General features: G+C 45.7%; 1 protein-coding gene and 1 pseudogene across 9 annotated transcripts in view; both read right to left on the bottom strand.

The window, feature by feature from the left end:
• St3gal3 (ST3 beta-galactoside alpha-2,3-sialyltransferase 3) overlaps positions 1 to 24,381 on the bottom strand; it is a 192,188-nt gene that overhangs the window by 31,806 nt on the left and 136,001 nt on the right. The gene's annotated exons all lie outside the window — the stretch shown is intronic.
• LOC144368156 (cytochrome b-c1 complex subunit 2, mitochondrial pseudogene) lies at positions 18,341 to 20,708 on the bottom strand (annotated as a pseudogene).

Genomic DNA, 24,381 nt, shown 5'->3' with positions numbered 1-24,381 from the left:
ATAAATGCTTGATTTTTCCTTTTATTTACCAATTTTCAGGACATGAACTGATTCCTTAGCATCCTCCAAAGATGATGATGGTTTCTTTTCCCTTTAAATCATTGAACATTTTGGTTGGGGGTGGTGATGGCGCACGCCTATAATCCCAGCAGCTCAGGAGGTTGAGACAGGAGGATCACAAATTCAAAGCCAGCCTCAGCAAAAGTGAGATGCTAACTCAGTAAGACCCTGTTTCTAAATTAAATACATAAAAGGGCTGGGGATGTGGCTCAGGGGTTGAATGTCCCTGAGTTCAAGCCCTAATACAAAAAAAAAGGTATACCTTTTAACATATTTGATATATGCCAATCTATTGTGATCGTTATCATTATTATTACTATTTATTTAATTTTTTGTAGTGCTGAGGATCAAATCCATAGCCTTGTGCAAGTGCTCTACCACTGAGCTCTACTCTAGTCTTGTTATTCTTCTTGATGTTCAGAGTATTTGGTCTTTGGCCAGTGGAGCCTTTTCACCTTATCTCCTTGATCCTTTGGTTATGCTCTAATACTTGAAAAGATGCTATAAGCTTACCTGGTACATTTCTTTCCCCAACCTGGAATCAGTCATTTTCCCAAAGAGCTAGAAATGGTATTGAGAGACTACCACCTGTGTGGCTAAGGAATTCTCATATTGCTATGGGTTAGTCATTGTTTTCCAGATGGACCAAACTGGGAAAAAACCAAAACCACTTATATTGATATTCTCAATTCAAATTTAAGTTTAATAAGATTTGTACTTTTAAATAGCTTTATTAAGATATAATTCACAGCATAAAATTCAAGTTTACTTAAACTTTTTTTTTTTTTTGGTACCAGGATTAAACTCAGGGGTACTTGACCACTGAGCCACATACCCAATTTTGAATTTTACTCAAGAGACAGGGTCTCTCTCACTGAGTTGCACAGTGCCTCGATTTTGCTGAGGCTGGCTTTGAACTCAAGATCCTCCTGCCTTAATCTCCGAGCCACTCCAGGGATTACAGGTGTGTGACACTGCACCTGACTTACTTAACATTTTTTGATTTTATATTTGTATCTTTTTCTTAAGCTGATATCCCTGTTTTTAGTGATATTATGATAATTACTTAATTGCTTTATCCTAACATATACCTGTAGAAAATATATGATAGTTTCAGAATACCAGTATCATTACTCACACTTTTTTACTAAAAACAATTAAGGTGGGGCTGGGGATGTGGCTCAAGCGGTAGCATGCTCGCCTTTCAAGTGTGCGGCTCGGGTTCAATCCTCAGCACCACATACAAAGATGTTGTGTCCACCGAAAACTGAAAAATAAATATTAAAAATTCTCTCTCTCTCTCTCTCGTTCCCTCCCTCCCTCTCTCTTTAAACTTTGTAGTTGTTTTTGCCTTCGGTCCTCTGTATCCCACTATATGCATAGACAAATTACTTTGCTTTTGCCATCTGAAATAATTTTGCTGAGTTTAATTCATCATTAATATATAGTTGGGTTCATCTGTTTCTTTTGCATTTGCTTTTTAGGGCTGCTTTCTCCTCATTTAAGATTTACATAGTTCCCAAATTAAATTCACAAAACAAAACATATTCAGAGAAATCTAGCTTTCATCTCTGTGTCTATCTCTTGTTAAAATGCTATCCCTTAATGGTATTTATTTTTATTAGCTTTCATTTTATTCTTCTTTTGATTTTTGATAAAAGCAAATAAATAATACCTAGATATGTGTATATGTAGGCATTCTTATTTCTTTCTTTTTTCTTTTTGGTACTAGGGATTGAACCCAGGGGTGCTTTACCATTGAGCTACATCCCTATCCCTTTTCATTTTTTTAAAAATTTTTAATTTTTTAGTTGTAGTTGGACACAATACCTTTATTTTATTTGTTTATTTTTATGTGGTGCTGAGGATCGAACCCAGTGCTTCACATGTGCTAGGCGAGTGCTCTGTCATTGAGCCATAACCATAGCCCTTGCCAATGTATTTGTAAAAGAGATTCCTAGAAGTATTTGCTGGATCAAAAGGAAAATTCATATATGGAATTTTCTCTGTATTGCCAAAGTCCCCTCCACAGAGATTGTACCATTTTCAAATACCCACAAGCCATGTGTGAAAGTGCTGCTCCCCCAACAGTCTCATTGTCAGAGCACACTGTCTAACACTCCTATTCTACTAATCTGATGGGAAAAAAAATAGCATCTCAGCCGGGTGCGGTGGTGCACAACTGTAATCCCAGTGGCTCAGGAAGCTGAAGCAGGAGGATTTCGAGTTCAAAGCCAGCCTCAGCAATTTAGTGAGGCACTAAGCAACACAGTGAGACCCTGTTTCTGAATAAAATACAAAACAGGGCTGGGGATGTGGCTCAGTGGTAGAAGTGCCCCTAAGTTCAATCCTGGGTACCAAGAAAAAAAAAAGAGGATCTCACCAGAGTCTTAATTTGCATTTTTGGTTATTGTTGCTAATTTTGGTACTCGGGACTGAACCCAGAATGCTTTACCACTGAGCTACATCCTCAGTCTTTTATTATTTCGAAACAGGGCCTTGCTAAGTTGCTGAGGGTCTTGCTAAATTGCTGAGGGTCGCTTCAAACTTGCAATTATTTTGCTTCAGCCTCCCAAACTATTGGGGTTATAGGTGTGAACCACTGTGCCAGCTATTGTTTTATTTATCTGTTGGTATTGGGGACTGAACCCAGAGGTGCTTAACCACTGAGTCACATCCCTAATCCAATTTTAAAAAATTTTTGAGACAGGGCCTCACTAAATTGCTGAGGCTGGCTTTGAACTTGCCATCTTCCTGCCTCAGCTTCCTGAGTTGCTGGGATTATACGTGTGTCCCACTGTGCCCAGCTGCTGTTGATTTTGAGAGGGGTCTTGCTATGCTACTCAGACTGGTTGTAAACTCATGGGCTGAACCAATCTTCCTGCCTCAGCCTCCAGAGTAGGTGGGAGTATAAGCATGCACCACTGTACCTGGCTGGCATTTTTTTTTAATTACAAATTAAATTAATAATTGTTTCATATATGCAAAGGCCATTTGCAGTTTTCAGTGAACTTTGTTCAGATCTCTTGCTGATTTTTCTATAGAATATTAGTTGTTTTTCATATCTTTTTTTGAAGCTTTTTATATATTAAATATATAAGCCCTCTGGGATATATTTTATATTTCTTCCTGTTTGTTTTATTTACTTGGCTTGTGGTATTTTCTTTTTTCTCTTTAGCAATAGATTTTATAAAAAAATGTAGTCAAATATATTAATCATATCCCTTATTACTTATGGATTTGGGGTCTTAGGCAAGGTTTCCTCATCCCCATCTCACAGGGAAATTCATCCATACTTTTTTTCCAGGATGTCTTCATTTTATTACATTTAAATCTGTGAGCCATTTTGGTTGTATAAAGATTAGATCCAATTTCATCTATTTCCATAGACTCTGTTTTAGGACTATTCTGTGTGTGGCTCTTCACATTTTCTTCAGCAATTTTCATGTTTTTCCAGGTTTTCCTTCCTTGTACCCTTGACTATAGCTGAAGGATTCAGGAAGTTCTCTACTGTGTCCTTGTTTCACCTTGTGCTGAGCTCCGTCCTCCTCTTCCTTCTCCTTCTCTGGCCACCGACAAGTTTTCATGGCTATGGGGATCAGGTTTAGGATGGGAGCAAGCACCTGGAATATGCTATATTCTTTGTTATCCTACAACTCCCAACATGAACAGTAGAGAACCCTGAAAGGTGTACCAGTCTCGGCCAGTACCATGGCCTCCCCAGCACATCCTCCCTCCAGTACCACCTACCATCACCTTTTTATCTATCTTCACCCAGGTTTTAAAGAAGCCATCTGCCAACTCTGCCATGTTCACTGAAGATTTCAGCACCTGTCTTATCTTCCATACAAACCCATTTCTTGCGCACTCAGAAATTTCAACATCATAAGGTTCTGGCTCACAGATAACCTACTTGACTTCAATCACTCTCATCTCCACTCCACGTCAACTACTCAATTCTACTATCACATTCTGGAACTTTTCATCACTTCAAAAATATTTATTTCTAATTACTCTCTGAATAAGAATTCCTAACATTCCATTTCTTTCTCTCCTTTGCTTTTGCCATTCCTAAGCCCCTTGGCTCCCACCCATACCTCTAGTCTACTATCTCTCTTGCCTAGAGCCTATCCATCTCTTCTGTCTTCCTCCCACAGGACCAAGTATCCCCTGGTTCCTTGACTTTTTGGACCACTCGTTAGGCAAACCCAACTAGACATTAATGAGCTTTCTCTAATCCTATACTTTTGTACATTTTATAGTTGGGGTGCTTTGAAAACACACATGAATGGACATGTGAGCACACACATACACAGAGATACCACCTGGGCTTTCACATTTGCTCAGTAGCTATTCCAAACACTGTTCACTCCTCATACACTCTCTGTCGTCTTCCAAACTTCTCTAAGCAGACATCTCTTCTCCCACCCACTTCACAGAGAAAACCAAGACCATCCAAGGGGAACTCTCTCAGCTTCTTGCTTCCTTAAATGCAAATCTGTTAGCTCCTTTCTCTATCCTTAAACTTGGCTTCCTTATATCTGTACCACCAAAGCTCATCATTCCATCACGCCTTGGACCTCATCCCTACTTGTTTTTCCTAAGCATACAAACTCTCTCCCACATGAAAGCAAACTTTGCTGACCATGTACTCCCCTGAGCTCTAAATCTCTCTTTCTATTCTTTCATGGCCAAACTTCTAGAAAGAACAGTGGATATCCTGTCTCCTTTCCTCATTTCCTACTCATTTCTCAATCTAATGCAATCTGGATTTTCCTCCTGAGATTACTACTCTCTTGGGAATGCACCATTTATAGATCCCTGAACATGGTGTGTTCATGCATTTACCAGGTAGCCTCTCTGCCTGGCACATTTGCCTCTGCTCTACTCCTCAACCTCCTCTCCTCTCTATTTGCCTGGAAAACTCACTCTTATTCTTTAAGTTCTAATGCTACTTCCTCTGGAAAGCCTTCCCTGGCTTCCCAGGTAGATTTGTACTCTTCTGCTAATGTTCCCGCTGCACTTAGTTCAGATCCTGGGAGGTGGCTCAGTGCCTGCCCAAGGCCATAAACAACAGGAAATGTGGGGGCGGGTGATAGTAAAGGTTGTGTGTGTGTGTGTGTGTGTGTGTGTGTGTTCTGCAGGTGGCTGGGGCTAAGCCTCACACTATACCTGGAACAGAATCCAGGAGCTTCTCTCTTGACCAATATGTCAGTTGTGGGGGCCTGGTCAAGGCAGTGGCCTTTAAGGTATAGAATGATGGGTCAGGCTAGTGGGGTATGAAGGACACCTGACCTGCTTGCCCTGGCCAAGGGGGTAGCAGGGCAGGGTGGGCAGGGTGTGGCAGGCTCCAGCAGACAGGCCCCAGCCCGCCAGCCCTGCCAGAGTTGCTGCACGCAAGGTGGCCTCAGGATCGGGTTTCAGCAGGGTGTGGGGGTGCGTGAGAAGGCACAGGGGAAGGAGGAGGCGGAAGTTACACTGGAACCTACTAGTCTTTTCTCTTTAGATCTTCGAGCCTAATAGTTTGAAGGCTTGGGCCTTAAGAGAGCACATGCTGGGGGATGATCGGATTCCTGTACCTCTCATAACAAGTCTGTGACTCCAGGATCTACAAGGCTGCTTGCCCCCAGTCCTGGAGACTAAGACAGGATTATGAGTAGGCATAGGGGGCAGTGTGACCATCCAGGAAAGGGAACCTGGGACCCTCCTAACGGTTCCTTCAGCTCACTGCATGGACCAGTCATTCAGCACGGCTGAGGTGCAATGAAGAAGGTGAATGTCCCCAATCCTGGCTCATCAACTTAAACCATTTTCTTTTTTAAAATTTCTTTCTTTTTTTAGATATTGATGGACTTTTATTTTATTCATTTATTTATATGTGGTGCTGAGAATCGAACCCAGGGCCTCACACATGCTGGGCAAGTGCTCTACCACTGAGCCACAACTCCAGCCCCAACTTAAACCATTTTCTAAGGCCCAGATTATCAAGCCTGCAGGCAAAGCTGGCTGAGTCTTTTAAGGAGTGGAGAATGGTTATATTTGGGTACCAGAAGATCCAGTATAGGGCCTCGCTCCTCATTCTTACCCTCCGGAAATGAAAAATGTGCCTCCTGGGGTAGGTTTGCTGGGTTAGGGCTGCATACAGCTTCAGCTCTACATGTGTGTCTGGCAGGGTGGCCAGCCTTCTAGCCACTTCTCCCAGTATGTTTGAGGAATGCTAGCAGCCCAGGAGGCAAAGGGATGGCAGAACACAGTGGTGGGGACTTAGGCCAGGGACTACGGCACATCGTTTGTTAGATTCAGTCATTGGCCTGAAAAGTGAGATTCACCCAATGAGATGAGAGCCAAATCCCACAGATCCACCTTCCTAGAATCTGCTCTGGGAAGTGTGTGTGTGTGTGTGTGTGTGTGTGTGTGTGTTGTTGTTGTTGGTGGTGGTGGTGGTGGTGGTAGGGGTAGACAAAGCAGAGGCAGCGCATGGGTTTTCTAGAATCTACGTGGTCTAGCTTGGAATGTGGCTGCTGTAGTTCCTCCAAAAAGGGTCCTGCATGGTAAGGCTCTGGTATATGTTCAAGCAACCAAGGTAAACACGCTCTAAATGGCTTTCATGCTATGCCATGCTGCCATTTCTCTCGCTGATCCCATGGGAGAACAAGAATCTGAGGAGAAGAATGGTGAATGTATAGGGCATATGTCCTAAGAGGAGCAGCTAAAAGCTAAAGAGACAAGCAGCAGGTGCCCACTCACAAGTACTGTTCCATGCCTGTGCAGGAAGCTCCTGGCTCTGCACTATATGTAGATGAGATAGAGTTGGAAAAGGCAGCTCCATCCAGCAACTGCTTGCCCAATCAGTGCTCGGTCCTGTGTCAAGTGCTAGGAGGAACCTAAAGGTAAATTAATACTGGTCCTTCATTCAAGAAGCTCATGGTGGAGACAGGGAAATGACCAGAGGAAATAGGTCTTCACAGCCTATATTTTGGAATCATAAGGGATTTAAAGGTCATAGAATATTCTGGGCATACAGGAAAGGCTTCTTGAAGATGAGATGAAACAAGTGAGCTGGGCCTTGAAAGATAAATAACTTGGATGGGAGAATGCTGAGGAGGTATTTGAGCAGAGGGTGGCACAGACAATGCTAGATGAAAGAGAACCCCAGCAATCACCCATTCAAGGGGAGGAGAGCTGTTGCTGAGGCTGGCCAAGGTGCAGCAAGGACAGAGGGGCTTCTGTCTGGCCCTGCCCTCAGGGACTCTCCCCTCTAGTCCCACCTGGGCGGGTGGAGCAATGTGTGAGGAAGGAATGAGTGGGCAAGTGCATCCTGATGGGCGTGATGCAGCAGCTGAGGCGCAGACACTGCGCAGGGTGGGGGGAAGGCTGGCCAGGGCATGCGTCAGCACTGCAGGGCTGGCCTGGCGCCCTGAGGCTGTGTCAGGACCAATTTCAAGCTGCATCATCACTGGTGACTTCAGGCACTCAGTTCATGCTCTTTCTTGCTGGCACCTTGCAGTGGGTGTCTGTCTCTCACTCCTTCTGCTGCCATGGCTTCCCACTTTTCATTCTGGATAATCCTGGTTGAGCTGACTCTACCCCACTGCTTTTGGGATGGGATGACATAAATGTGAGTCCCTCTCTTCTTTTAAGAGAGTAAACTACAATGATCATGTGAGCCTAGAAGAGAGATGAGCAAACTACAGCCTCCTGGCTAGCTGTCCTGTGCCTACAGTGTTTTACTGGAACATGACCATGTCCACTCATTTCCACTATGACTATGGCTGCTTTCATGATATAATAGCTGAGCGGAACAGTTGTGATGGAAACTATTAGTCCCACAAAACTGAAAATATCTACTGGCTGTCCTTTAAGGAAAAAAAAAACTTGCCATCCCCAGGCCTAGAATACCTGGGACCATCTTCTATAGCTACATGGCCAAAGCTAGCTGTAGGACAGTTAGACTCAGAGGAAAGCCCATAAGGAACAGGGAGAAAGATTTGGTGTGAACCTTAAATTCAGGTGGGCCTGAAAGTTCAGCTTCTGAGCTTAGCTATATAAACTCATATCTTTCCTTTTTGGCTTGAATTAGTTTGATATTGAGTTTCTACCAACAGCAATTGTTCCCTAGAGGATAAAGTTTAAGCTCTTTAGACTGGTTTACACAGCCCCATCATCTGGCTCCTGTCTACCTCTCCAGTCCTACCTAGATACCTCCATTCCTGTCCCTTTCCCAGGTCTCTGGCTTATCCAACTACTTACAGTATCTAGAATTTGCCAGGCTCCCAACACCTCCCTGACTTCATGCTACCGTTCCCTTTGCCTACAATTCTCTTTCCCTTCTCAGTCACGTGCTAAATTTCTGCTTACTCCATAAGCCTGACTCCAGCATATCTATCTCCCTGAAGCCTTCCTTGAGTCACACCACACTGACCAAGCCTTCCAGGATGTCACTGGTTCCACCAGGCTGTGTGGCACTCCTAGCACAGAGCCAGGTGCTCGGTAAATGCCTGTGGGCTGCCAGTGGGAAGACTGGCTTGGGGTGACAGCCTCCACAGTGTGCAACTTCCAGGGTCAATCCAGGCCAATGTGTCCCTCATCTGTGGAGGTCTGGGGCTGCCTCTATGTGGCTCCTCATGGATACTTTAATCTTCCTGCTCCAAAGGGCCAGACTTCCAGAGATGCCGCCACTGTTCACAGCCACCCCCACCCCTCCTGGGTCTGAAATGCTGCCAGCTACTGCCCCTCTGTCTGCTTAGGAATTGTGGCCACATCTGTGTCCAGACAGGCTGGAGCCACACACATGACATGTATGACAGGCAGGGAGGCCTGTGCTGAAGGAGGAGAGGAGAGGCTGAGCCAGAGGCCCTCAAGGGGGCAGTGCCTGGGTTCCTGCTGACAGGCTCCCAGTGACGCTGCTGACAGCCAGTACCTAATGTGGAGGATGGAGGGGAGGAGAGAGGCGGCATGGGAGGTGCAGGAGAGAAGGGAAGCAGACAAAAGAAGCTGCTGCAAGAGGCAAACGCTCCCACCCAGAGAGTCTAATGTGGAGGATGAGGTCAGACTGCCCCCAGAGGCCACGTAGCCTAAGGGCCCACCATCCATCTCTCCAAGAGGCACCAAGTCCCAGCTTATACCAGGCATTGTGCTAGTCACGGGGACTATGACAATAAAGAATTCAGTCCCTGCCTTTGTGGATAATGGGTGAGGCAGCCAAGTAGAGGCAGTTGTGAAATAAGTGATAAACATACAATAACAACACAGTAACAGCAGTGAATAGTTTCCGAGCTCTTGCTGTGTCCCGGGCACTGTGCTAATGATCTGTGTGCATTATCTTATTTAATCCTTGCAATGACCTCATGGATCAGCACTATTTATAGCCACATTCTTATTTACCACATTGCTTTTGGGACTACACGAAAGTCACTAGCCCCTTAGGGAAATACTATCAGGGGCAGAGAAGACAGAACCAGAACTGCAGGGTTGAGGAGGGAGAGGGCAGAGATGGAATGGAGGCTGGAGAGGAAAGTGGGTGGGGAAGTACAGAGCATGTCTGTATCAACAGGAAAGAGACCAGCAGAGAAGGGAGAGGGGTGCAGGAGAAAGAGGAGGGGAGGCACACAGGGGCAGGACACCTTTTCCCTAGAAGCAGCAAGGAGGGTGTTCTCTGGCACACTGCTAGGGTTGGGGATTTGGGGAGTGTAGGGCAGGGATGGAAAGGACTGGAACAGTCCCACAGCAAGGCAACCAGGACAGAAGCAGGAGCAGTCCACAGTTGGAGACCATGAAGCCACAGTAGTGTATCACTAGGGGTTGTCCCACGCAGCCCGGAAACACATGCAGAGAAAGATGTTAGAAGGATTCAAACTGAGTGTGGGCACTCCTGCAGCAGGTTTGCTGGAAGGATGGACAGGGAGGAAATATCAGCGGTTCATAGGACCATGGCACAGGCACAAGGGTTCTGGCTGAGGCAGAGGAAGGCAATGCTGGGCTAATGCAGCTCAAGGATTGAGCCCAGTCCTAGGAGCCATTCTTTTTTCTTTTTTACTCTCAGTTGTCCAGATTCTTACATTCCACAAAGAGAAATAACAATTTTACAAATGAATCTCTCTCTCTTGCCAACTGGATGGTATCCCTTGAAATCACTCTAGATTCATCTCTTTTTCTTGGCTGCCTTTCATCAGCAAGTCCTGTTGGTACAACTGCTAAACATTCTAAATTCACCCACTTACCTCTCTCCATCTGCTACTGCCCAAGTTCAATTTATGACTTCTTGGCTCCTGCAGTTGTCAATAGACAGTTCTTGCTCATCTCTCTGGTCAGAATGACACTTCTAAATCAACAACCACATCACACCATTCCTCTGACTAGAACTTTCCTGCTGCATCTGAATAAAACCAACCACAGGCTACAGGGTCTTGTCCCCACCTACCTCTCACGTTCTCCTCCCTTATCTGCTACCATTCTGTCTACCCTGAAATACAACAAACTTTTCTTGTGTCTGGCTCTTTCCTAAGGCTGGCTCTTTGTTTGCATTTGGCCCTCTGTTCAAATGTCTTCTCAGAGAGGCCTTCTTTGACTCTTCCATCTAAGTGGGCTTCCTCTTCCAGTCACTCTCCATTACATCACTGTCTTTATTTTTCTCACAAGCATTTATCACTACATAAACTTATCCTGTTCATTGCTTATGCTCTCCTATGTATACTTGTTTATTATTATATGAAAAACATAAACCCTGTGTGAACAGGGAGCCGCCTATTTTGTTCCTTGCTATGGACCCCTGCACATAGGACTGTGTGTGGCACAGTAGGTGCTAGATGAGTATTTACTAAATGAGACTAGAGATCTGTCTCCTCCCAATCTACAAAACCATCTCTATCTCCATGTCCTCCTCTTTCCCTCTTGATAAATCTGAGAAAGTACCTATTCTTCCATCAAAAATCAATCTGTCCACATGTGCAATGTCTCCTGGGTCCTCCAGAGTCCTCGCAACGGCTTGCAGGCCTCGGTCTTCTCTGATCTCTTCTTGCACTACTCTCTCCTGCTCCACTCCAATATCTACACTCTACTTCCAGCTATTTCTTCAGCTTGGAATGCTCTTCCTCCAGATATTCACTGGCTCTCTCCCTCCTTATGTCCCACCTTTATTAAGACTTCAGCCACTCCCTGGGCTAAATCAGTTCAGCAGGGCTATGCCCCGACCAGCCTGTTCACCACTCCAATCTGCTTTGGTCACCTGGACATACTTTCTTTTCCCCCATAGTATTTATCTTGACCTAATTTATAATTTACTGATTAGTTGATTATTGTCCCTGTGTTTTTCTGGTAGAATTCAAACTTCTGTGGCCTTGAGATAAGGAGGTTCTCCTAGATTACTTGGGTGGGCCCTAAGTGCACCCACAAGTGTGCTGAGAAGAGACAGACAGCAGGAGGCTTTGCCACACAAAGAAGGAAAGGTGACAAGGCTGCAGTGGCCAAGAGTGGAGTAACATGGCCATAGGACAAGGGATACCGGCCCCACTGGAGAAGCTGCAGAAGGTGAGAGATGGCTAATCCTCTAGAGCATGGGGTGGGGTGGAGGCACAGTCCTGCTGAACTGATTTAGCCCAGGGATACTGATTTTGGACTTCTGGTCTTTAGAATCAGAAGAAGAACCACCTGCTACAGGACCCACAGGAGCCTAACACATGGATGTTACTTTCTGAGCTATATAGATGAGGTTCCCGGAGAAAGGGAAGGTTTCAGTTGTGTTATTTATTTTTTTCTCTTTTCTCTTTTCCCTCTCTGCTCAGAAATGAGATAACACAACAGTGAATAAGCAGAAGCCACCTTGTCAGATGAGACTTTCTACCCAGGAGGGGCACAAGGGCAGTCACTGCTGACCCCTGTCTACTCTGTATACCCTCACTGCCTGCAGTTCGAGGAAGAAGATGGAGAAAAGATTGAAAACTGTGACTGTCACCAGAGGGTTCAAATCCCAGACATCTAGATGCATGTACCCAATTGGTGGCTGCTAAATCTCCATTCCAAATCTAGACCCCAAGTCCTGTGCTCAAGACTTATATAGCCAACTTCACCTGAGCATCTTGTCCAAGATAACCCACTGGTGCCCAGGTTCACCAGAGTAGAAACAAGGAGCCCATTAGCTTCCTCTAAACCTATCCCTCTTCTCTTCTTTCCACTGAAGAGCACTCAAGTCACAGAGTAAAGGGGCAAGCTATCTGGCTGTTTGCTGCCTCAAGGGCATTCACTGTGGCCTAGTTGTGTCTCCCTGAATGAAAGTAGGAGGGGTGTGCCCCTGTGCTGGCCAGGGAAGTAAGGAGTCCCTGCACCCACTAGGCTGGATCACATCACACTCCATGTCACTGCCCCAGGTTGGCAATGCATTAATGCAGACTGTTCTTGGGATTTCCCATGCAGGCCCCCTTTGGCTTCAGCTGGGGTCTCTTCCATAGGAAAGTACTCTAGCTGCTCTCTGCAGTCTAGGTACTCCAGCACTGTTCCTAACTTTAGGACTCTGTGTGAGGTTGCAGGCGTAGAATTTTTTCTCTTGCCAAGCACCAAGTGTCAAATAGAATGGGCCAAGCTAATGATAGCTGAAAACCTCACCTGCCACAGATCTACTGTCCAGGTGCACACGGGAAACTGCCTTAAGAATTCCTGGTGCTGGGCTGGGGCTCAGTGGTGGAGCACTTGTCTAGCACATGTGAGGCACTGGGTTCGACTCTCAGCACCACATAGAAATAAAATGAACAAAATAAAGGCCTATCAACATCTAAAAAATAAAAATAAATAAATAAAAATAGACATATTGTGTTCATCTACAGCTAAAAAAAAAAAGAATTCCATCCCTGGCACAAATACAGACGCCAGCATTCCCCACTTCTGCTTTCCTCACCTCTACAAACACCCAGCCCCACATATCCAAACACAAAAGCCCTATATTTCACTCATGAGTCTTTCTCTCCCTCTCTCTGTCTCTCTCTCTCTCTCTCTCTGCCAGGGATGGGACCCAGGACCTCATGTATGCTAAGCATGTGCTCTGCCACTAAACTACATCCCCAGTCACATGCCTTATCTTTAACACCACATGCCGAGTACCTAGAAGAGCACCTAGAATATTGTAAGCAATGAATGAACAGCTACAAGAATGAGCCCTGTACACGGGACAGTGGCCTGTCACAGCCATAAACTATGGGCTGAAACACTAAGTGACCCCCAAGCTCCTCTATGTCCTGCTGTAATCAGGACTATCCAGTCAACCCACTGGGAGGAGGATGGGAGGCTTGTACAGATCATTCTAGGCACACGACACCTCCCCAAGACCCGGCACTGCCAATCCAGGTAGAGTAAAGGGTCGCGGAGACAAGCAAGTCCCCATTCCTTTGTACTTTTCTCTAGTCTTCCCTCTTCTGCACTGCAGTTTTCTTTTCTATCTTGCTCCTTTGCCTGCTTCTGCACTAAAGCATGAGCGCCATGAAGGCAAGGACATTTGTCACTCACTGCTCTCCCACCAGTACCTCAAGCAGAACCTGTCATTTAACAGGTGTTGTTCGCTGAACACCTGTTGAATGAATGACTGTAAAGGGCTAAGAACGCCTCCTGCCTCCTGGATTACTATGGAGATGCACTGAGATAAAGCATGGGAAGTTCTTGGCACACCATGTTGCTCAATAACTGTCAGCTTCCTTCACCTCCCTTCCTCCCCTCCCAGTTTTGGTATCAGCCATGCCCTCCTTCTCCCTCAGGGAGTGCCAGGTCAGCGGCAGGGCTGATGGAGGAACCGCCTCGCCAGAGGCCCTAGTGCAACTCCCTCAGCCACAGGCAGGCTTGTACTGCTCCACACATCCATCTCTCTGGGTAGGTGTGAGCCACTTTGCTCTAACTCAGGAATCTGGAGGCTCCAAAAGTCTTGTCCTCAACAGATCTTTGAGCCAAAGGCTCAGGAACTGTTGTCCTTATAATCCCACCCACGTGGCTCTGACAGTCTTTGTCTCATTCTCAAAGGTTTACATAGCAACACTGCCTGGCTGTACCCCAACCCCTTTCTCCAGAGTTCTCTGCCTGCCATGTATACTGGCCACCTTGTTCCAAAGAGGCCTGAGGGCTCCACTCACCAGAGGCTGCTACTGTCCCCACATATAGGGAGGGTCTTGGGAACAACTATCCCTGGTCAGATGCTCACCTGGCTGATGCACTCTGGTCATGGCTGCACCCTTCTGGAAAGAACTGAGTCCTGTTCCAATTCTAGCCCCTAGCACCTTTCTCCTCACTTTAGGAACAGAGGCTGTTCCCCATACAAGAATCCCCTAGAAGCACAATCAATCTGACTAAGATTTCTGGTCTGGAGAGTAATTCTAGAATCTCTGTCCTTATACTTGGATGACTAACCTTGCTGGACACAACCTACATAGGCACACAGACTGCTGTCACAACAGACTCATGGTCTTCTCTTGCCTGCTCTGCTGCTTGGCATTGGCAGTCTTTGGGGTTGTCCCTGAAAGCAGTCTCTTCCATTCTCCACAGCTTCCCTTACAAATACCCTCCATTCCTCTCACACATGGATGTGGCTCCAGAGCAGAGCCACCTAGCCAGGCTTGGTCAAGGCCCCTGGAGTCCATCACACATGCCAAGCAGGACAGGGATGGGACTTAGCAGCAGCATGTCAAGAAATTCTTACAGCCAGTGTGACAGGACAACTATAAAAGTAGTGTCTTTTGAGTGTCAGTCATTATGAGGAGCACCAGAAATGGGGAAGTATTTCTTCTTTTTTCTCTGTCAGAACACTCCAGAGCAAGCACACGTTTTATTCTGGGTGTCTTCTAAAGGGAACAATAATACAACAGAATTGACCCAGAGAAGGGACCACTGAGTTAGGGAGGAAATGATACCTCATGACAGCAAAGATGCCTGGCTAGAGACTTGGGTCACACAACCACCAGCTTCAAATCCCTGGACAGCTCATGTGGAAGAGGATTTGCTCTGTGTGGCTCTGGCACGCACAGCAAAAAGCACAGAGAAAAGTTACAGAAAAGCAGGACTTGGCACTTTAAAAACTCTCCAGTTACTCAGTAATAATAATCTCAAAATAGATGGGCTACTTCTGTAGGTCCAGTGCCCAACTACTGGGAAGGGGGATGGACTAGGTAACTGCCATAATTCTGGGACACAGGGCCTCTAGACCTACCAATCCCAGGAAGTGGTTGGAGTCATCCTGTCCTTGGGCTCACCCTGGGCTGAAGACAGGCCCAAAGTGGCGGCAGGTCCAGCCTCAGCCTAAACTTCATGGTCCAGGCCATGGAGACAGTCACTCAGTGCTAGTGTCCAGGAACTTTCTGGTAGGGGTGGTACAGTTTAGATAAGTTGTTTTCTCTCTTTAAAAGGAAAAGCTCTGGGAAGGGGGAGGTTGTGGGAGACTATTTCCATCTTGAGTGTCTACTCCAAAGCTCTGGTGTTTTGCCAGGATTCAAGCATGGTATACACAACTCTGTTAAAAATAACTCCTTGATTGAAGAGAAGGCGTGGGAGAGAGGGGGACAGCCAGGCGACTCTGCTAGAGGGTGGGGAGGGTGGGCAAGGAGAGGGGACTTGTACCCACAGACCCTGGGAAGGGTTTTATTCCAGAAGAGTTATGTAGACTCAAAGAGCCAGGGAAATATGATCCTTGACTACTTCTTCCCAGGAAAAATAGTCCAGTAAGTGCCCTGTTTTGGTTTTGCACAGGATGTAAACAGGCTGCTGGTTTCAAGGGTTCTCCCAGGACTGAATCTGCCATTTTTCAGTCCCAAGTGCCAGCCTATGGGACTAGGATGGAAAAGAAGACAAGGAACAGGAAGCCAAGAAAGGCCATTAATGTCCAAAGCCAAGAGAGGTCAAAGACACATAAAAGTCTACTGGATTTAGCTCTTGGGTGGTTCTTAGGATTTATATGTGAGGGCTTCCAGACTTTTCCTTCCATAAACAGGCATTTAACATAAATGGATTTATCTTATATGACCTATTCCATAACTTTTAAAAAGTTTAACTATAAATGTAGAGTCATGTCAATAAATATAGTCTGATAACATCATTTTTCATGATTATATACTATTTTATCATTTGGACACATTATATTAATCATTCTTGGCTGGGAGACAAGCTATTTGCAATTTTTTTGCTATTATAAGGCGTATTATAATTAATAATGTATATATAGATATGATTATTACTTATGTTAAACATGTATAAGTAGATTGTTAGATCAAATGAAACCCACATTTAATATTTTATTATAAGACTGACTATGTTGCCTTCCATTCTTTCAGAAAGAACAAAATTTCATTCTCTCCTGATTTTCCACAGGCTCTGCCCATTCCTTCCCACTTTACTCCATTATTTCTCCTTCCTAATCATTCCTTCTTTGTTGCTACTCCATTTTTTTCTTACAAAATTTACCAACTCAAATGCCTTCAAGAGCCAAGAAAGTACTGTATATATGTGAATTGGGCCAGAGGTAAGACAACAACAATTGGCGGGATTACAGCAAGCTAGAGTCACACATTGCCTAACAGGATTCACATTATTTTAAAACACTGTGCTGGCCACACAAAGCATGACTGCAGGAAGGCTTAACTTTTAAACTGCCAGTTTGGGACTTGGTCTACATTCTTCCTACACTACCCCCACGGCCCAGACTTCATCTCTATGCTAGTAACTCTCACAGCATCATCTCTGGCTCCGACCGCCTCCCTTGAAACTCCAGGCCCACACGTGCATCTCTCCTTAAGTGTCCCAGAGTCATCTCAATTTATTGTGTCTACAACCAAATACATGATTCCGCCCTTTCCTCCTCCTGCTAAAAGCCAGAGATCTAAACAGAAATAACCGCATTTCTTCTTGGATTTCTATCTCAATGAGTAGTACCCTCATTTTTTTCTCTCCTAAACTATGGGGTTGTGGGGAAGATAATGATACTTCCAGAGTAGGTCAGGAGACCAGAAAAAGATGCAGCCCTCTGGGTCTGGTTGTGTGTGGCCTTGAGGGGCCCATGAGTACCTCGGGTCCACAGACCCATTATTTGGTGGAGCTATGGGCAAGGTGCATCCCAGACACTCACCCCTCCCAAATTAAAAGCAAAAACAAAGCAAGAAAAGGTTTCACCTAAATGATGGTGAGATACCAGCCACTAATGAACCAACAAAAGGCGTGTCTCTGGCTTTTTAATGCTGGAAGCAGATGATTAGAATGAAGGTCAAGAGATCCTAAAATAACGGCAGAAGAGGAGTGAGCCCAGAAATTCACTTCAGGGAAAAAGCCTCTGGCCCTCAGGTGTCTCCTTTCTGGCATTCACGGCATCTTATGCTTCTTTCCTCTACCATCATGTCAACACAGTATTTTTGTCTTCCTGTATGATTCTCCTTCTAGCCTGAAATTCTAAGGTAGAGAATTATTATCATTTTTCATCGTTAGTGCCCAGCATGGTATAAAATAAATAATGGGAAAAGGGGAGGGAATGAAGTCAGGGTAAATAGGTTTCACATTGAAAGGTCTGGTGACAAGAAGAGACAAACTCAATAATTCAGTGTAATATCGCCTAAAAAGTCTCTTACTATGTCAGAGATGTGAGAAAACTGTCAAGGAGCCATCAGGCCTTGTTAACAAGAACACTGTTCATAGCAATGTAGTTTATAGCAGAAAGAACGAGGAGGGAAGGAACCCTGAAAGGCCCTGGTGCTCACATCCCCAGGAGGATGCTCCACAGGCGCAGCACTTCAACAGCTGCCCCGACAGGTTCCCCACCCCCATCCCGTAGCCCCTCTTAGGAAATGCCACCTCTGACTTGTCAGCTGCCTGAAACAGAAACTGGGAGCCTGTTTTTACTTCTCCCTCTCACTCATCCCTAACAGACCACTGATTGTTGTCCTCATCTAATATCTTGTGAGCCTATCCTTTCCCTAATCACGGACCCCCAGGGTCTCCCTCTTTAGTCTCACCTCCTGTAATGCTTGACCTTTTAAAAGTACCAGCGCGATGCTGCCCCTCTCTCCCTGCTTGCACACCTTAGCTGACCTCATAATATAATGCAAGCTTCTCAGCATGATGGTCAAGGGCTCGGACCACCCTTGACTTTTATACCCGAAGTATGTTTGTTTCTTTTGCTGTATCTTTATACTTAATTGACAAGATCATAGATATATTTATGGGGCACAGAATGACATTTCAATACATGTATACAATGTGTAACAATCAGATCAGGGTAATCATTGTTGCCCCTCTTGACATGAAGTCCAAGGGCTTGTTGAAGAACATCAAATCAAATTGCTTCTGCACTTCCTGTGACAGCGATTTCTGCTACAAAGGCAGCATGGATAAAGTTGCCTCAACTCTCTTGTCAAATTTCACCCCCATGGTACCTGGCCTTTACAGCCCATAAATGAAGCCCACCCCTCGTGCAGAGAGACTGTTCAGCAACTTGCTTTAGAGCAGGATGACTCACCAGGTCAATCAAGGCCATCCGTACACTTGTAAAATAGCTCTGAACATAGCAATGTTTACTCCTCTGAGGTCATTTTCCAGCTCTATAGTGAGTACAATACAAGGAATTAGCCAGGGCATTCTGGTAAGCTGCAGCAAGCAAATTTGATGACAAGAGTCTATGGACTGTGAAAAGCCACAGCTTTGTCAATCAGCTCACAGTGAAGGGCAGCTACTTCCTAATGATGGAATTCGGGGGCTGTGGTAATATGGTGCAGGAACTCAACTAGAATACTGACATCATCTTGGAGGCATTCCACAGTGTACGCCATGTTTTCCCTTGTTGCCGTCACACTTAATTTACCACCAACTGCTTCAATTCCATGAAGTTCCTTTTGTAGTCCAACCATATGCAAGACACAGCAACAAGTGTGAGGCTCCTAAACTGATGGAGCCCTCATTTCTACTGCCTTTTGTCTTCTCCCTAAGCACTGGGGACTGAACCCAGAGCCTTGAGCATTAGGCAAGTGCTATGATGGAGCTACATCCCCAGAGCATATTTTATTTTGAGACAGGGTCTTGCTAAGTTGCCCAAGCCAACCTTGAACTTGAGATCCTTCTGCCTCAGCTTCCTGAGTGGCTGGGATAACAAGCATGCACCACCTACTGTCTACTTTAATGAACAATCCAATTCTTGATGCAGAAGCACAACTTTCCAGAGAAGTAATCACTAACCATCTGACATCTGGGTAAACTCCAGGTCCTGAGGATGTGGAGACACACCTGTCTCCACATAGCCCTAACATTGGGGGAAGCTTGGTAGGAATAAAATCTCAAAAAGAATCCAGTTTTGGTTAATGGCTCCAAGGCTCAAGGCTGCAGTCCACAGTCCTTGGTGGCTTAAAGTAAAGCAAGAGGAGACAGGACAAGGACAGGAATATCTATGGTTTTCTGTATTGATAAGGTTTGATTTTTCTTCTCTTTGTGTGTTTGCTCTATTAGTGAGTTTTGTACTTTCTTGTGCTTTCATGATGGTAGGTGTAGGGCTTGTCTAATTCTTTCAGGTTTTGCTTGTCTGCCCCTCCCCCCCACCAATGGGTTTGTGTTGCTGGGGACTGAATCCAGGGTGTGCATATACTAGGCAAACAAACACTACTACTGTGTTATATCCCTAGCTTTTGCTTGCCTTGAAAAGACAAGCAAAAAAAAGTCTCATGTTTGAAGGATAGTTTTGCAGGGTATAGTAGCATTATTCTTGGCAGTTTTTTTTTTCTTTCTTTCAGGACTGAGTATATCATCTCATTCTCTCCTGACCTGTAAGGTTTCTGCAAAGAAGTCTGTTATTAGTCTAATGGGGTTCCTTTATCTGTGACCTGGCACAGATTTTCTCTTATACTTTTGACAGTTTGACTATAATATGCCATATTCAGGGTTTTTAAGCTTCTTAGATTAGTTCAAATCTTGGGAAAGATTTGGAAAGTTTTCAGCAATTATTTAATTAAAAAAAAAAATATATACACACACACACACATAGGTACCAGGGATTGAATGCAGGGGTGCTTAACCACTGAGCCACATCCCTAGTTCCTTTTTTATATTTTATTTAAAGTCAGGGTCTCACTGAGTTGCTTAAGGCCTCACTAAATTGCTGAGGTTGGCTTTGAACTCACAATCCTGCCTCAGCCTTCCAAGCCACTGGGATTACAAGCATGTGCCACTGTGCCTGGCCATTCATTGTTTTTTGTTGTTGTTGTTTGTTTTGTTTTGTTTGTTTGTTTTTAAATGACCTTTTCTCTTTCTTCTCCTTCTGTAACACCCATAATATGAATATTTGCTAATTTAATGGTGTCCCATAAGTCTTAAAGGCTTTCTTCTCTTTTTAAATTTTTCTTTTCTATTATTATTATTTTTTTTGTTGGTTTGACTAGATTCATTCTGCTGCTGAGGCTCAATTGTATTTTAAAATTTCACTTATTAAATTCTTTAGCTCAAAGGTTTCTGCTTTTATAAGTAATCTCTATTTCTGTTGAATTTCTCATTCATTTCATGAATCACCTTCCTAAGTTCATTGAATTGTCGTCTGTGGTCTCTTACATTTCATTATGTTTCTTTAAAACCGATGTTTTGAATTTTCTTCTGGCCATTTGTTAACTTTGTTTTCTTCGGGGTCCATTGCTAGGGTCATCTTACTCCTTGGGAGGTGTCATGTTACTTTGTTTTTCACCCTCCTTGTGTCCCAGTCTTGATATCTGTGCAGCTGGTTGGTCAGCCGCCTCTACTTATTTTATAGTTGTTGTTTTGTAGTAAAAGGTTTTCTCCTGGTGATATGTCTTGGAGGGTCCTGCAGTGTTAGATGAATAGTGTGCGTTGGCTTTGGTTCCCCAGGGATGCTTTAATATAATGTAGGTGTGGCTTCTTTAGCCATCACCAATGCCCGGCAGTGATGTCTGCAAGTATCTTAGTGTTTTAAGCTGCAGAGGCTAGGGGACTCACTGCTAGTTCTGGGAATGGTGCTCTCAGCTGTGTGTGGGGGTTGACTATCAATTTCTAAGGGTCATGTGGGAGTGGGGCAGCCCAGATGGGCCCCAGTGGGAGAACCTGCAATTAGACTGGGTGCCTGTCAGCATCTGAGGGATATTAGGGACCAAGCGGGACCAGTGAATCAAGAAAGGCTGCCATCGATGTCCAAGGTCTGCAAAAGTGACTCTATGGGGCCTCTGGGGACCAACTTGCTTGGAGCAGGTTGCCTAGCTCCTTCCCAGGGCCAAAGATCGCTGATTCCTGGGCTGCAGAAGAATGAGTGGGGCTACCCGGGGGATTCTGGGGTTTCTTGGCAGGTTGAGCCACTAGGGGAAAGGCAGCATGCCTTCCTTCCCAGGGCTGAGGGTGGGTGGATGGGGCTGCACGGGGTCATAAGGGGTGGAGATGAAAGAAGTACCTGGCTGCTTTCAGGGGGCTGAGATGGGTGGGTGGGTAAGTGGGGCTTTCTGGCTATTTTGGGGACAGTGGGAAGGAGGGTGGGGCCATTTGACTGCTGTTTAAGGGTCTCTGCAGGCTGAAATGCTCAGGTGGGCTGCTCAGGTACTTCCTGTGTGGTTTGCAGGGTTGGGTCAGTTGAGCTGCTGAGGACAACTTCCCTGCTGTTTCACAGGACAACAGGTGGGCACAGTGTCAAGACAGCATGGTGCAGTAGGAGCCTTAGTGGGCATGGGCACTATGTAGGCTGGGCTTTCTTTGGGGCAACACAGCAGTATGGTAACACACCAGCCTCCCAAACTTGGACCTGTGAGGGCTAAAGGATTCTCCAGCAGCAAATGCTTCAGGAGTCCATGGTTGAGTGGTGGGTGCTGGGTGCCTGGCCAGTTTCTAATTTTGCACTAGTTGTGGGCACAGGTGCACCTCCTCTAGCAAGACCCTGTAGCCTGCAGTTTGGTCAGATGCCCTCATGAGAGCATGCACAGCATCCTATGCTTGCTTTGTCCTTGCAGTCACCACACTGCCCACTCATGGTAGCTCTGGGAAGCAGCAGCTATTTCTTATTTGTCACTGTCCCCCAGAGCTCTGCAAAGATTTGGCAGAGTGGGTGCTTAGAGGCTGGAGAAGGGCAAGAATCTATCTAGTGTCTCTGGGGCTCAGGAGTCAGGTGAGCAGTCATCATGGGCAGGATCCAAATGGGGCCCTGGGAGGTGCTGATCTGACTGGAGGCCTGGGTACAGCCCCCACACAGGTGGAAGTTGGGGGGAAGCTCTGCCCATTCCCTGAGGGCATTCACTGCAGGGGGCTCCCAGGATTAAGCCTGCACTGTGTAGACATGCAGAATGTTAAGGGGCGGATGCTGACTTAATGATGGAGCCATGCTTTCCCCAAGCCATTCTTCATTCTTTATGGTTTCTGAATTGCAGAAGCAGAAACTGCTCACCCTCAGTTTGCAGCTTTTCGTGACTTGTGCAGAAGAAATGTCATCAACAGCCTTTTGTTTGGGCTTGACTTGGATGAATGTGCCAAGAAAACTGGCTCAGAGGAGTCTTTTCAGATGTCATTTCTGTTTGTCTATAACCCTAGTCCATGCAAAATCATTCACAAGCCTGATCTTCTGAAACTCCAAAGCTGTCATCCTCTGGTTGCTGCAATAGTCCACAGAGCTACTGTGAGACGGCCTTGGGCTTGGGCAGGCTTGGGGCCTCCCCACCACCCTATCCACTCAGCAATGTGTTGTAGCCAGTCCAAGGCTAGGTGCTGGGATGCAGTGGTGAGGGGGTATCTGGCCAAGTCCCTTGCTTTCCAACTTGATGTGAATACGACCAGAACTTTGAGGTATAGCTTCAATTTATTTCTCCCAGATGCTGAACTTGGGCCCTGTCTGCACTTTTCAAGACCACTTCCCCAATGTCCACTACAGAGCCTGGTGATCAGTAAAAATTCATTGCAGGAATAAACAAATAGCCACAAAATTCCCAACTGTCTGAGCAAATTGAAGGAGGGCGTCAATCTCAATATTTTGAGGGAAGAATGATCTAGAGTTTAATATATCATCAGAGCCACTGCCGACTCTTCCCACTGTTGATGCTGGTGGTGTTGCTTCAGGCTGGCAGCACAGTGGACCAGGCAGAGCACCCAAGGAAGTCATCAGGATCTCAATTTTCACCTCCCTCCCCAAACCGAAGCCAGCCTGGAAAAGTATGGCAACTGAACAGATAAAGGCACGGAAATGGGAACTGGCCCCAGTTCTTTCAGGCAGTAGGTGGTGACATAGGTAAATTAAAGATAAAAAATGGGCAAGGAGAAGTGGAGGAGCCAGGAGGAAAGCGCAGTTCAGTGCACATGGAAGGACCGCAGAAAAAGACGCACGAGTTGGCAAGACCCAGGCTGGGGAAAGATTTGTAGAGGAGGTGAAACTGAGTTTTCTAAAGGTGGCGAAGGTGAGGAGGGACACCCCAGAAGGCACATGCACGTGGCATCTCACCAAGCTCAGTGCTTGCCTTTTTCAGGCCCCTGATGAGGGGAGAAGCTTGCCACAAGCAGTTCTGTGAGCAGAGACTGCAGTGCTTGGTGCCAGAGATGGCCAAGCTGCTCGCTGGAATAAGTTAAGGCCAAGATGGAGGGAAGCACTCCTGGCTGGGGAACAGCATGTGTGGCATGCAGATGTTAAAAACTGGTTTACAGAGCAATGCCCCTTGGGGTTAGGTACTAGGAGACATCCATTCCTGGATGCTCTGCCCTGACAACTCAGTTTTATTTTATTTTTTTAAACTAAATTATAAGTTATCAGTTGCATCCTGTGTGGCTGGAGTTGACAACAGCCACACTTCCTGATACATGTGGCATTCCTTTATCAACAAATGTCAATCACCTGGGTTTATACACACAATCTACGCAAGTCCTGACAGCTGCCAGGCAAGATGCATTACCAGAGGTGTCTCTAGAGTCACGGTGGGTAGAGTGGAAGGACAGAAGAACAACTACACTTTCTTGCCCTGACTAAGCACTGAGTGCAGGCCACACACCTCATGGACAGGGTCTCATGCAACCCCACAGCTGCCTGGGAGGTAGCAACCGCTATTCCCGTTTTGCAGATGAGGAGGGTGAAACTCAGCATGACTAAGTAACTAGCCCAAGGCTGCACAGCTAGCCAAGAGAAGTTGGGATTGAAATCCAGGTCTTCCTCACCCTAATGCCTAAGCTCTTCTCACTTGCATGGACTGGAGAAGGGAGAACCCAGTAGCCTTGGTTTTTGCTAAGACAGCATAAATGAGATGCTGTGAGCCTGGCATAGGCACTGGCATGGCTCCAACCACAAGGATCAATGACCCAGTAGTGAAGTCAGGGGGCAAAGATTTCTTTCTCCACCTACCCTGACAGCTCTCATTTCAGTGCCAAGAA

This window comes from Ictidomys tridecemlineatus, chromosome 11 (assembly GCF_052094955.1).
Source record: "Ictidomys tridecemlineatus isolate mIctTri1 chromosome 11, mIctTri1.hap1, whole genome shotgun sequence".
In the NCBI taxonomy this organism is placed as follows: Eukaryota; Metazoa; Chordata; class Mammalia; order Rodentia; family Sciuridae; genus Ictidomys; species Ictidomys tridecemlineatus.
Note: the sequence above shows the minus strand (reverse complement) of the source record. Positions and strands in the feature narration are given on the sequence as shown.